A 13,566-nucleotide genomic window follows, 5' to 3' on the forward strand; every position below is an offset into this window, starting at 1 on the left:
AAAAACCCACGCTAACATGCCAGCCTACTTGAGTTCGTACTGCCAGGACACATCCAGAGAGATAAAATGGGAGGCAGACGGCAGACTACAAAAAAGCGTGAGAGTCAGCGAGCCTGGAGAGCCCAGCATAGCTTGGCAGAACAAGAGAGACCTTGCCTCAAACCAAACAATGCAAACACCAACTCCTCCAAGTTGTCCTCTGACCTCCATATGCACCCCACCACATGTACACATGACAACAGCTTTAAGTAAAAATAAAACAGATGTGGCATAGTATTGCATAAAAACTGCCCACATCATCCTAAATACGTTAAGCCCTCTCTAGGTTACTAATACATATTACAGTATAAATGTGATGTATCAGTCGGTACACAATATACAGTATTTTGGAGGAATAAGGACAAGAAAAGAACAAACCTGTGCATCACAACATAAACACGTTTTTAATATGACATCTTGGAGCAATAACTGCCTGAATGTGGCCACGCAAACATCTGTACGAATACAAGGACCGTATTACATGCTCTACAACCTTGTAACTTTCTTCTCTTCTGCCTCATAGAAACCTTGTGTGTCTAACCCTCGATTTCTAGTCTATAATCCTCTGTCCTCTCTCTCTTCTCCTCATCCCCACCCCACATGAGCGCGCGCGCGTGCGTGTGTGCGTGCGTGTGACAAGTGTGGAAGCCAGAGGACAACTGGCTAACTTTGCGGAGTTGGCTCTCTCCTTCCACCTCCACGTGGGTCCTAGCGGTTGAACTTTGGTCATCAGGCGAGCACAGCAAACGCTTTTCACCCACTGAGCCATCTCTCTGGCCCATCTTATTTTTTTTTAATTTTATTTATTTATTTATTTACTGCCATTCCCCTTAACTTTAATAAGACCCAATGGCATTTCACACATGTCACCAGAAACATCTGCCTTCCTTCCAGTCAGGAAACCAACACCAGTCACATGCTCCAAGTCTTCCCCTCTCCCAGTGATCTCCCCATCTCCAAAGATACCTTCACTGCCTCCAAACACTTTATTTCTTCTAGATTTGGCATGGTTCTCGATGCTAACGTGACTGCAAATCTAACCTCCGCAGAATTTAAAATGTCATTAAATCCCTCTTCTTCCATTAAACTGTAAATGAGGGAAGGAATTTCTATCTTGTTAATGTCCTGCACACCACAGCTGAGACACAGCAGCCGCCAAGCGAGTGTAACTGAATGAGCTCCATCATAAAGTGAATTACAGTTCTCTCTGATGAGTACATAGTGGCAGAAAGTAAGGCTTCTGAATGAGTTCCTGTAGGTGGCAAAATGTATAACTGAAAATATTTAAATAGGAATTTTAGTCATCACTTCTTTTATATTCTTTCAGAAAAGCACACAAGTTATACCATAGCAATATAGTATATATTATTAGGTCAGAAGACAACTTGCAGAAACAGGGGCTCTTCCAGCATATGGACTCCTGGGATTGAACTCAGGACCTTTACCAGATGAGTCATTTCACTGGCTCTCATTTTTTATGTTTCTCTCCTTTTTTTCTTTTAGATTTTATTTTTTTATTTTTTTTTTAATTTTTAGGTAAGGTCTCTCTGTGTCGCCATAGTTGGCCTGGAACACACTCTATAGACCAGAATGGCCTCAAACTTTCTGAGGTTCGCCTGCCTCTGAGATCCACCCGCCTCTGAGATCCGCCTGCCTCTGAGATCTGCCTGCCTCTGAGATCCGCCTGCCTCTGAGATCTGCCTGCCTCTGACTCCTGGGTGCTGAAACTGACAATGAATGCCACCAAGCCCAGTATACATTTATTTATGTGTATATACACAAGTCTGTGTGTATGCCACATATGGACAAGTCCCCAAGAGGGCCAGAAGGGGCATTGGATGCCTGGAAGATGGAGTCACAAGCAGTTAGGAGTCACCTGACATTGGTTCTGGGAACTGAACTCAAATTCTCAGGAAAAGCAAGTGTTCCTAATCTCTCCTATTCCCATTTTAAATATTTCTATGGAATCAAATGCAGCAAGTGTATACCAATGTATACACTGTATAAGTAATTAGTTCCTTTCCAAATATATCCCCAAATCAGAGTAATCCACTCAGTTTTTAATATTTAAATGTTTGACTCTCTTGCCAGTGCTATAACTGGGTTATTTAGAATTTCACGTTTTCATCTTTTGCTGTGGTATGGTCATGCTCAACACACTACATGGAACAGAGAAAACTATTCAACTGGATCCAGGCTCAATATTGAGCAGACAAATGTTTCCTCAAGACAGCCAGTCAAAGCACCAATGTGGTTTCTCTTAATCTCTAGCTAAGTCTTCTCTATAATTTTTCTGTGGAAAAGCATTTTCATTAATATTGAAGTGGATTCATTTCAAAATGAATTACTGATGATGTGTTCAAGCAGGACTTTATTATACTATAGATTTGTGAAGAAATGGGGTTCTTTGTGTTGCTTCATATGCATTATCATCGTTACCAGAACCCAGCCAGGATTCCCACAGGACAACTGGACACGGATGAGTCCTCTATGGCACCCCATTATCTTCCCCACTGACTGACTTGTGTGATGCCACAGGTCCTCATCTCTCACACACTCAGACCAAATGGAATTCCCATTTCTCAATGTGTTTTTCTTCACAGATGGGGATTAGGTGGGGCCAGAGCAGCACTTGGGGGAAGAATGTAGGAGAAGCAAAGGTACAATGATACCCACAAAAGGACAATGTTTAAAGTAGAGATGGTATCTCCCTAAGGAGAAAGAGCAGTTTAGAATATCTTTATTCCAGCCCTCTCTCCGGGAATGCAAATCCACTGACTACACATGCAGCCACCCAGCCCTATCATATAATCTGTCAAAAACGACAGGACGAGGAAACACCGCTGTGACATGCCTCTGGCTACTATTTTTGCTGCAATTAACTCTAGGTAGGGCTCTGATATAGGACTTGTTAGTATATGAATCTGAACTCTAACGGGCTTGTGCTGGTGAGATGGTTTAGGGGGTAAGAACAGCTGTTCTGCAAGCATGAGAACCTGAGTTTGAATCCCCATACCCTGTGTAAAACAGCTAGGCAGGCTGGTCCACGTCTGTAGCTTCAGCACTGTGGGGCAGAGATGGGCAGAACCGCAAAGCTCACTGCCCGACCAGCCTACACTAGACAGCTTCAGTTCAGTGGCAGACCCTGTCTCAAGGCAATAAGGCAGAGGGCGATACAGAAAGACACCCCATGTCCTGCTGTGGTGTCCACATGTGTCTCTCAGGTGTACACATAGGCACACCCACATGCATGTACCTCAGCGACACACCCAGAGACAGACCCACAACTATAGCAAACTAGCACTGGATGGCAGGCCAAGATGAACAGCAAACTAGCGTTCTCACTTCCTACAATGATACAGAAGACAAATAACTGTTTTAATTACTATTTCACTCAAATATGTGCTGACAACTATTAGCCATGTGACAAAAAAACAGACCAAAAATCCTGCCTCCATGGAGATTATACTTTAAAAAGGAAAATCAAAAATATTTTTAAAAATAAATTTTAAACTAGCTGTGACAATCGCTACAGAGAAGAAACTCAGTTAAGAAGCTTTGGAGAGGTAGACTAATGGTAACATAACAGAGACCCGAAGAAGATAAAGATAGGAGTTATACCTACAGACAGGAGTTATACCAAGACCTGGAGAAAAAGCACTGCAGGCCAAGGGGGAGAGAATACAGAGTCTCTGTTTAAAGCGCAGCAAGGAGGCCTGTGTGTAGAGAATGGTGGAGAGAATAAAAATCTTAGCAAAGGTCCTGCAGCAAAGAGACAAGGACCACAAACTGTGGCTCATCTGCAGAGCCTGTGCTGCCCCCTGAAGACTGCGGGAAGGGCCAGCTTCTCGAATGGATGAAAGGCTGCTCTGGAGAGCTGCACACCAACAGTCTCTCTAGGAGTCATGCGAAAGAAAAATGATGCTCAACTAGGATGAAGGAAGTGGAGGTGTAAGAATTAGATTTCAGAATGGTTTTGAAGCAAGAAAGAATATGTTGAATGATTGTGTAGGAGACATTAAAGAAAACGAACTAAGGATTACTTCAAAGATTAGGGTTTAAGCAAAATAACGATGGTGCTGCCACTTTGGGGAGTATGGTTTCATAATATGACGTCTGTCATCTGAGTTCACAAATCACCTTGGCACTCTCCTTTGTGCACAGTGTGATGCTACCAAAAGAGCCCCCACCAGCCAAGTGCGGGAAATCCTCCCAAGCTGCACAGGAAGAACACAGACAGACCTCAGACACACTCAGCCTCACGGAGAGAACGGATTCGATCCCTACGACATCAGCAAGCCCGCAAGCACTGAGTGTCACAGAACTCAAGCACCAGCCTAACTCTGTGACAAGCAGGAAGCTTTGGAAGCCAGAAATGCTCTCTTGCCTTGCAACCTCCCAGACACCAGCATATAGGAATCCTTACCTATGTATAAACTGCAGAATGCAGAGTTCCCTAGCTCTCACTTTAAAATAAAAAAGTAATACTTAATAAAGTCAATGACTATGACTCTATTGAATCATCAAAAGTTTGAAGAGACAGCTTAAGTTTTTTTAATAAAATTTATTTCCTCTTACAGAAGTAGATCCTTAAATTTGCAAATGTTTCAAGAAATGACTTTATCAAATGCCAAAATTCTACAGGACTTAAAATTTTTGTTCAATATTCATTTCTAACCATCCTTCTCTGTAAAATGACTGATTAAAAGCATTCTCAAAAAACATAAAGCACACCTTTAATCCCAGGACAGAGGAGGCTAAGGCAGGCCAATCTCCGTTTGAGGCCAGCATGGTCTACATGGTGAGAAACACATCTCAGAAACTTAAAACTAAATTTTAAAAGAAGTAAGTGCACTCCCATTTGAGCAATGTAATTTTACAGACACTCCTTTGACTGGGCCAATGTAAGGAGCATTTTAAGGTACTAAGTGCCTAGTATATAAAGACTCCTAAAACAGTTACACTGCAGAGACAGTTTTCACCATAAAACTAATTGCCATTTTTCTATAATTGATGCCATTTAAAACAAATACTGTAGTGTTTTCAGTCAAGTGCTTTTTGCTGCTGGCTAACATTTGCTGCAACTTTTAAATGTTGGATTCTTCATTATCAATTACACAAAATCAGCATAATAGCATTTTCTATTATATTACAAGAACAACCAGAAAACACGGGACAGACTTTCATTTAAGGAAAGAGGAATTCCCTTGATCGCAACAATAAAATGGCAAGGTTTGTCTCAAGCATTTGTCACAGATAAGTCATAGACATTTCTGATGACTTTTTTCAATACTTAAAGTAAATCCAAGTTTGTCCCTCTAGTGATAAGACTGTAACACCGCCATTCTGATAAACCTGAGTGGGAAAGGAAGACTAAATCACAGCTGGCATCTAGAAACCACACTAGACTGTCACACATGCAAACATCTTGTACTTGGATGAGGAAAAAACATGGAGAATCACTAACTTAATCAAAACGTGTGCAGCAGGATGGGACAGTCACTGCCACATAGTTCAACTAAGGCCTAGTGGAGGGCTTACTCAGTGCACCCAACATCCACAAGCTGTCTGCGCATTTAAACTGTTTTCTTTTAAAAACTAGAATCCCATAATTAAACAGTTTAAACTTTAAACAGACTAAGTGAATGAGATCCAAAGTGGGAGTGCTAATAAGTAATTTAAGAAAATCAAATTTAGTTGGGCGGTGGTGGCGCATGCCTTTAATCCCAGCACTTGGGAGGCAGAGGCAGGCGGATCTCTGTGAGTTCAAGGCCAGCCTGGTCTGTGAGGTCAAGGCTCATTCCGTGACAGGCACCAAAACTACAGAGAAACCCTGTCTCAAAAAGCCTAAATAAATAAATAAAATTTACCTTCTCTCTATGGATTTTAATTCAATACTTTCAAATGAAAGGAATTTACAGCACACTCAACCAACAACAAATGGCATCCTAAAGCTAAAGAAAATATTTTAAGAATTGAAACTATTGATCTGATAAGGGGGAGGGGGAACAGTCCTTAGGGAAGAGAGAGGAAGGTAAATACAAGAAGAAGGAGGGAGGCAAAATAATATGGATGGCTGAAAAAGTCACAAAGAATTAAACTATTAACTACTAAAAAACTATAATGCACATAATTCAGTGTGTGTGTGTGTGTGTGTGTGTAGTTTTAATGAACTTTTTTCATCTGGGATTACAGATGAAAAAAGAGCCAAAGACCACCTAACAAAAGCCAAAATCCCCAATACCAAAAATAAGAAGCCCTCTTTTAATTGTTAGCTAAGACTGTCAGAGCTCTTGGTTACACCCGAGAGGTGGAAGAGGCTACCCCTATGCACTTCAGAATCAGGATCCAGAGGCCCTGATCTGAGAAACTGATCTGAGTGCCCCTTCCCTGAGGACCAGCTTTGCTGGTACCAGAAGGTGCTTGCCCACATTCTCTGTGTTCTCCTCCCTCCTCACATCTCTTTCTCTTTCTCTCTCTCTCTCTCTCTCTCTCTCTCTCTCTCTCTCTCTCTCTCTCTCTTTTCTTTCTCCCTCTCTCCCTCTCTCTCGCCCTCACTTTTTCTTTCTCCCTCCCCCCTCGCCCCCATCACCTTCTGAAGCTGTAAGCAAGACCCCAGTTAAATGCTTTCTTTTATAAGAGTTGCCTTGGTCATGGCATGTCTTCAGTGAAAGAGTTCGAACTAAGACAGAACCATCCTGCTAACACCAGAACAGATGAAAAGTGATGTAAAGAACTGAACACAAAAGCTGAGCACTTCCTAACTTCAGGCATTTTTACTTACATTGTCTCCTTTTCTCTGCATAACTACTGTATGAGGTAATTCTATCTTACTCGTTTAATAGAAGAGGAAACTATGATTTGATGATATTAAGTAATTTGTCCAAGATCCCACAAAAGAGAAACTGGAGCTGAAGCCCAAGTTATATGGCTTCAAAATAAACCGTTCTTCTTTTCACTGCACTTTCCCAACCTGGCAGGGAACTCTGTCATTAAAATTTCCAGACTTTTAATTAATACTTACAGAGGAAAGAGATAATATCAAGCTTATAATGGATGGTAATCATATAGACTGAATATTAGTCATAGTTTTATAACTACAGATGAAGATTTGAGAAATAATTATAAGTCATGCATGATGTTACATTCTTTAAAGCTGAATATGTAAGGCCCCTAGAATGGGGATATTTTTCTTAAAATTTATTTTCTTAGAAAGGTACTAAGTAAACTTCAGTTTACTTATATAATTTTGAATTTCCAAAGCTTTTGACGACCCCATAATGTGGTAGTCATACATCAGTAACCACAAGCATTATTACCGTGCTTGTTCCGACAGAGTAAGAAAAAAGCAGCTACTTTATTCTGATTTCTCTGTTTTAGCTCTAATATATCCTCTATTCTGTTTTTCCCCAGATCCGGAAGCGGCTAAGTTAGGGTAGCCAAGCCTCAAACTCAGGAACTCTCTAACACAGATGCAGATGTAGATACACTGGACGGTATACACCAGACTGTCATAACTGACAGTGTAGATACACTGGACGGTATACACCAGACTGTCATAACTGACAGTGTAGATACACTGGACGGTATACACCAGACTGTCATAACTGACAGTATCGTGTGGCACACGGCAAATTTCGGTTATTTCCAGGACAGTAACTATGATAGAATTCCTTTTCTTCTCTGTATCTTCTCAACTGACTTTGCAGAACTCATCCTGGTAACCAGATGAAAACGGGACTAAGAAGAGTAAGGAGGCGGAGAGGCGGGGAAAGCGGCACTCTGGTGCAAACCTAGGAGAGGCAGGGAAAGCGGCACTCTGGTGCAAACCTAGCATGCGAGTCACCATTGCCAAGTTAGCTGAATTCACTCCAGTCCAGAACTGTGTCCTTGTTCTGATGGATACACCACAATAAATATGCCCCAAAACAATCAAAATCTTACCCATTTGTAAATTCTGATAACTACCTCTTAAATATTTTAGAAATTAAGTGTGTACAAAGATAGGTATAAAGTCTTTCTGAAATTTAAAAGGTCACAAATATTTAAGAAAAATTTCCCTAAGACTCAAAAGCTACAATTACTATATGTATATAAATGAATGCCATTTCCACTTCTGTTCTGAAGTTCTGTGTTAAGATCGTCCATCATTAACCCTATGACACAACACTGAAGAGAGTTGAAGTCCTGCTGAAACACTAGTGAACCTAGTGAACAAGGTTACTCGGTATCCACGTAGTTATTTTCTTAAGCTGCATTTGCAAATCCTTTTCCATCACAAAATACATTCTTCCAAAACAACATGCATAAGATTGGTCCAATTTATTCAGTTACATCATCAAAACACTGAATAAGCGATCATTCCTTGGTTCTCACTCCAAAAGATGTACATCATGGTGCAAAACTGCCATCTACTAACATAAAGCCAAGCTTAGAACAGAACGCTGGTGTCTATGACAAGTTTGCAGGCTATCTTTCCTGTGACTACCACAATGACATTGCTCATCTCGGCATAGATACAAAGATCTGTCTTTCCACACCTCCCAAACACACTGAGTAGTGCTTCGTGGAACTAAACTACTACTGCCTTTTTCCTGCTACTATTTAGTTTTACTATTTCCACTTATAAACAAGGACCTTACAATATTTTGATCTTCTATACAGTTATGTTAACTTTTCCAATCTGACCTTTTCAGTTCCTCTGCTGTTAATATTTATTATGGAACAGCTATTAAAAGGGACTGCGGCCACATTAAACAAGCACACCTCACTTTTTCTAACTTTTGACAGGAGCAGAAAAGACAGTGAATCTGAAGAGTTTACAGGCAAGTTAGAGCGACATGGCAACCAAGAATGAAATTCGAGTATCTCGTCCAGAAATGCCTGGACTACTTCTCCCACGCCAATGACATCTACCTTTGAAGCAGAGCAGACGCTGCATTTACAGGACACTACATAATCTCAGCTAGTGTATATTAATACTGTCAATGCAGAAAAGAAACAGATCTTCGCCAAAGGTCTTTTATGGAAGAAAACCGAAAGTGTTTCCAAGAATGCCTATGTACTCTCTTAAAACATCTCTGGGACCTTTGAAAACCCTTAACTCGAGGGCTATCAGAAAATCTTTTCTTGGCTGTAAAATACACTCAACCTTTAATATCCTGTGGCTCTTCCACTACCATCATTAATCCTGAGGAGCTGTGTATACAAACAGTCCCTGCACCCGACAATGCATTTTGCAATACTATTTTCCCCTTTAATCCTGTTCCCATTTCACATATGGAGCACAAAATTTTTAGACATCAACCACTAAAATAGTGTCGGCCTTATCTTCAATTTTTTTTAAATCCTACTTTAATATGCAGCAACTTCAGGTGAATTTTTCTTAAAACGCCTGAAAACTTCTTTACAAGCTGGAGTAGCATATGCTTGAGAGATGGTGAGACTACTGTGAATATGTAAGTTTCTTCAGAAGGCGAAATGGTCAGTTTCATTGTACTGACATCACAAGGTGCATGAAAATGAAAGGCTGACCTACCCTTCGCAAATTTAGGTTGCAATGGCATCCCCAACGATATCACAAATGTAGAGTACCAAATCGACCACCTCATGGAAACTTAGAGCTGAACTCTAACTCTTCTGAAAAGCGTCCTCGCTCTTACCAAAACTAACCTCATGTTTCAGAGAGCTGTTCCTAGGAGGACACAAGGGTGCCTCCAGACACCTCAGACCCCTCAACAGCCCCTGGGGCAAAAAAAAAAATCACCCCTGACTGCGACTTCACACCAGGAGTCTAGATCTGGTTCAGACTCCTGAAGGGCAGCCCTGAACGAGAGGGGCAATGGGACATGAAGCTGGACAAGAGGCGAGACAGGGTTAGTGGGTCCCGATGTGAAGGGGCTACGGGGACACGAGGGGCTGGGTACTCCAGAACAGGGCGACCAGGGGAGGAGCCCACAAGAGTTCTGGGCACCGTGAGAGAACGGCGATGAGCGCCAGTAGGGAGCGGGTGCGGACTCGCAGCGCCGCAGCCCCCAACCCCGCCCCACGCCCCGCAGACCCGCGACCCGCGACGGGGCGGGGCCAGGCGCCCGCCACGGCCGGCACCGCCCCCTCAGCCTCCGGGTGCGGGCGGGTGGGAGGGGCGGGCCTGGCGGGCCGGGTGAGCAGCCGGACCAAAGCCCAACCCGGAATGTTCCGTCGCGGGGAGGATGGGGCGAGTGACCCCGCAGCCCCGGGCGGGGTCGGAGCCGGCTGAGGGCGGAGGAAGAGCCTCCGAGCAGCCCTCGCCCGCTGGGCCAAAGCCCGGCGCCCCGCTGCGGGCGGGGACGGTTGCCCCCGGTGCTGAGCTCGCCTTCCGGCCTCCTTCCCACCTCCCGGGGCGTTGCCCGGGGCAACAGTGCCTACCGACAGCGGTGTGAAACGCACCTACCTAGAACCTGACAAGCAGGAGCCCCTCAGACCCGGGAGCCAGTCGCCACCCGGCGTCACGGGGGCTGCCCCAGCCAATAGACGCCGCCGTCTCGAACCTCTACAGCCAATCCCGCTACACTCCGGTCTCCGGGCACCCTGAGTCCTTAGCCAATGAGCAAGGGCGAGGGGCGGGCGCTGCCGCCGGTCCCAACCCCCTCCCCTACTACCTCCCAGGAGGCGGGCGCGGCCCATTGGCCCGGGCCCGCGAGGGGCGGGGCTTAGCGGGTGGGAAGCGGGCTGGGGTTGCGGGCGCGGAGGCGTGGGCCGCGGCCGCCGCCCTGTGGGCCGCTTCTCGGCGGGGCTGGTCCTAGCGGCTCTCCCTCTTTGAGGAGCCCGGTTCTCCGAGCCCAGCTATCGGGATGGGCACAGAGGCAGAGGTGGCCTGACAGGAAACTCGGGGAGGTTCGCAGGGCCGAAAGCCGGGAAATGGCCTGGCCGGGTGATAAGCTGAGGCCGCCGGGAAGGGTCAGCCCCGCGCTCCGGCCGGAAAGGAGGCGTGCCTAGACGTGGAGCGCCCGCGGGGTACGGGCGGGTGCGGCGTCTCCTCCCCACCCCGAGCGGGCTCGGCACCGGACTGTCCCTCTACCTTCCCGCGCTTTGCTTGCGTATGCTGTAACGTGGATTCCTTTAAAGCGGCTTTGCATTTCTGCAGCGCGCTCAGCACTAGTCTCTTCTCACTCCTGTGCTCCCGGTGCCTGCGACGCTGACGATCTGAGAGGCTTCTGGGCACATGGATGCTGTTGCAAGGTGTTAGGCGGGTCCCGGGAGCGGTCCCCTCCAACGTACTTACCTCTAGGAAAGTCTGGAAAGCGAGAACTCAGACTGCTCGGCTCTTCCAATGAGGGCCGTTTTCCGAAGCTCTCTTCGGCAATTTGGTGCAAAATGAGTAATGTGGACAGAACAGATCTTACTAGGTGATCTGGAGCTCTGTGATAGGTGTTACTCGTCACTGAGCGTCACTCCCGTATTGCTGTAGCACGCTTTTTAAGGCAGTGTATCCTGTACGTGAGCTCAGCCACATTGGTTGCGAGCAGCAAGTCTAACAACTTCATTTCCACTCCCACCCTTAAAACCTTTGAGTTAGATGAGAGCCAAAGAAGAAAGATGAATACTTTTCATTCTAAATGGTTATTCACTTAAGTCCGTTACAGAGCCCAAGAAACCAAACATACTGTAAGGACACACAGATGTTTACGCCTTCCTGTTCAAATGGATGAGATTCTTTCCCCTTTTTCTCAGAGAACAATTATTAAGTAGTCTTATCAGATCCATGATCCAGGGATATCTTCCTCAAGAACTTGGAAGATACAGGGGTGTGAGTCAGTGTTCGAGCACTTAAAACCCTGGTTGAACCCCACTAAGAGTAGGGGAACCCCCTACCTGGGGACAACAAACAAACCTGGGAACCAGTATCTCTCAAAGTTCAAAGACACCAGCAGAAATAGCCTCCTATCTCCCAGTTTCTATGAAACACTAGAACTCTAAATTGCAAAACTACCTCGGGCATAAGGATTACCATTCTTCTTAAAGTACAGATGGCACCCCAACAATCCACTATAGATGTGACAAATAGTACCAGGTTCTCTTACCTGATTACTAGTCATTGCTCATTATGAAAATCTAATAATGGGTTGTATCTGCTCGTCTACAGAAAAGGGAGAAATTCATGTCTTAATCTCTTGGGTAATGCCTTGGATATGTATCACATTCTGATTTAATGCCTATTTGACAATAAAGGTGCTTTCCACAATAAAAGTGCTTTCCTTCTCTTACATTATTTTATCAATGAACTCCAAATTAAAAATGATGTTTTCTATGTATTTATGTAGTTCTGTAGTTAAATACATAAATAGCCTCCTAAAATGCAAGCTAATTTTCTATAAGCATGGATTGCTGTATGCATATGTCAGTGTGGGTGAAATAAATAAATTATGTATGTATTAAATAGTTTGTAAAAATCATATAACTTTTGACACTGCTTTACCAAGCACACCTTTTCCAAGAACCTTAGGCTTCCCATCTTTATAAAAAGATCTAAATGTAGATGATGTGGCTGGTGAGTTACTAGTGCACACACCTATATATGAGAATGGAATGCACTTTCCCAAAAAGCAGTAAAAACCTTTTCGGTTCTATAATTATCTATTCTAATCCCAGCGATACACTCAAGAAGTCTAAGTTGTCTGCCCTGTGTCAGGCATCATGTTAAAAAGTGCAACTTTGCAATTTAAAAAACAATTAGTCATCAGGTATATAAACCACAGTTAAATTTGGCAAAAAGAAAGAGAGAGAAGGGAGGGAGGGAGGGAGGGGAAATAGCACTCCTGGTTTTACTGGTTTTCCCTATAATATAATCACTTTGCATTACAACATATTTAACAAATACTTTTTTTCCACTTCCAAAAATTCTGAGCAAATTTCCTTGTACAATCTTGTGACTATAGGATATGAAGGAAAATAATTTCCTTTCACGGCCGTCATAAAATTCTAGTTATCCTGCAGTTGGCGCAACTAACGTAGGACTTAATAGATCCATTTTCTTCCACTGAAATTTAGATCTGTACCAGGAACTGCCACAGTTTGTGAAATGCCACAGCACTGCCTAGCTGTAACAAACAAGTCCTCGGTGTATTATTTGTACAGATTAAATACCAAATTTTTATATTTTAATGAAGTGACTTTCCTGGCGAAAAAACCTATATAATGTGAACATGAAAACTAGGTAATTGGTTTTAATTTCTAATTAAATTTTACTCTTTAATTTCTAATTAAATTTTACTTTTTAACTCTTTACTTTTAGTTAATATCATTCCTCACCCTATCTCCCTCTCGCTTTCCTGTTTAAAATTTTCTCAAGGACTTGAGGGATCTTGGCTGTGTGCCAGCGTAGTTCAGTGAGGGCCACTTCTGTAACCTTTGCTCCTTCTCTTCTCCGTCTCTCAGCCGGTTCCTTTCATCTATAACTGTTCCCTAGTTCACTTTTTAGACCTAACCACTTGCACACACCACTCCTAAAGCAGATGTAGTGATAAGGAGGACAGAAGAAAAAAATGA

General features: G+C 43.7%; 1 protein-coding gene across 3 annotated transcripts in view; it reads right to left on the reverse strand.

The window, feature by feature from the left end:
- The window catches only part of Fer (FER tyrosine kinase), a 328,203-nt gene extending 316,834 nt beyond the window's left edge, over positions 1–11,369 (reverse strand). The window contains exon 1 of one of the 3 annotated variants that reach the window (XM_075952223.1): positions 10,472–10,602. The gene's annotated coding sequence lies outside the window, so the exon portion shown is untranslated. Of the gene's footprint in view, positions 1–10,471; positions 10,603–11,302 lie in introns of those variants that run through there. The other 2 variants (XM_075952224.1, XM_075952225.1) reach the window with 2 other exon arrangements.
- Between the last annotated feature and the right edge of the window lie 2,197 nt (positions 11,370–13,566).

Source organism: Microtus pennsylvanicus, chromosome 17 (assembly GCF_037038515.1).
Source record: "Microtus pennsylvanicus isolate mMicPen1 chromosome 17, mMicPen1.hap1, whole genome shotgun sequence".
NCBI classification, from domain to species: domain Eukaryota; kingdom Metazoa; phylum Chordata; class Mammalia; order Rodentia; family Cricetidae; genus Microtus; species Microtus pennsylvanicus.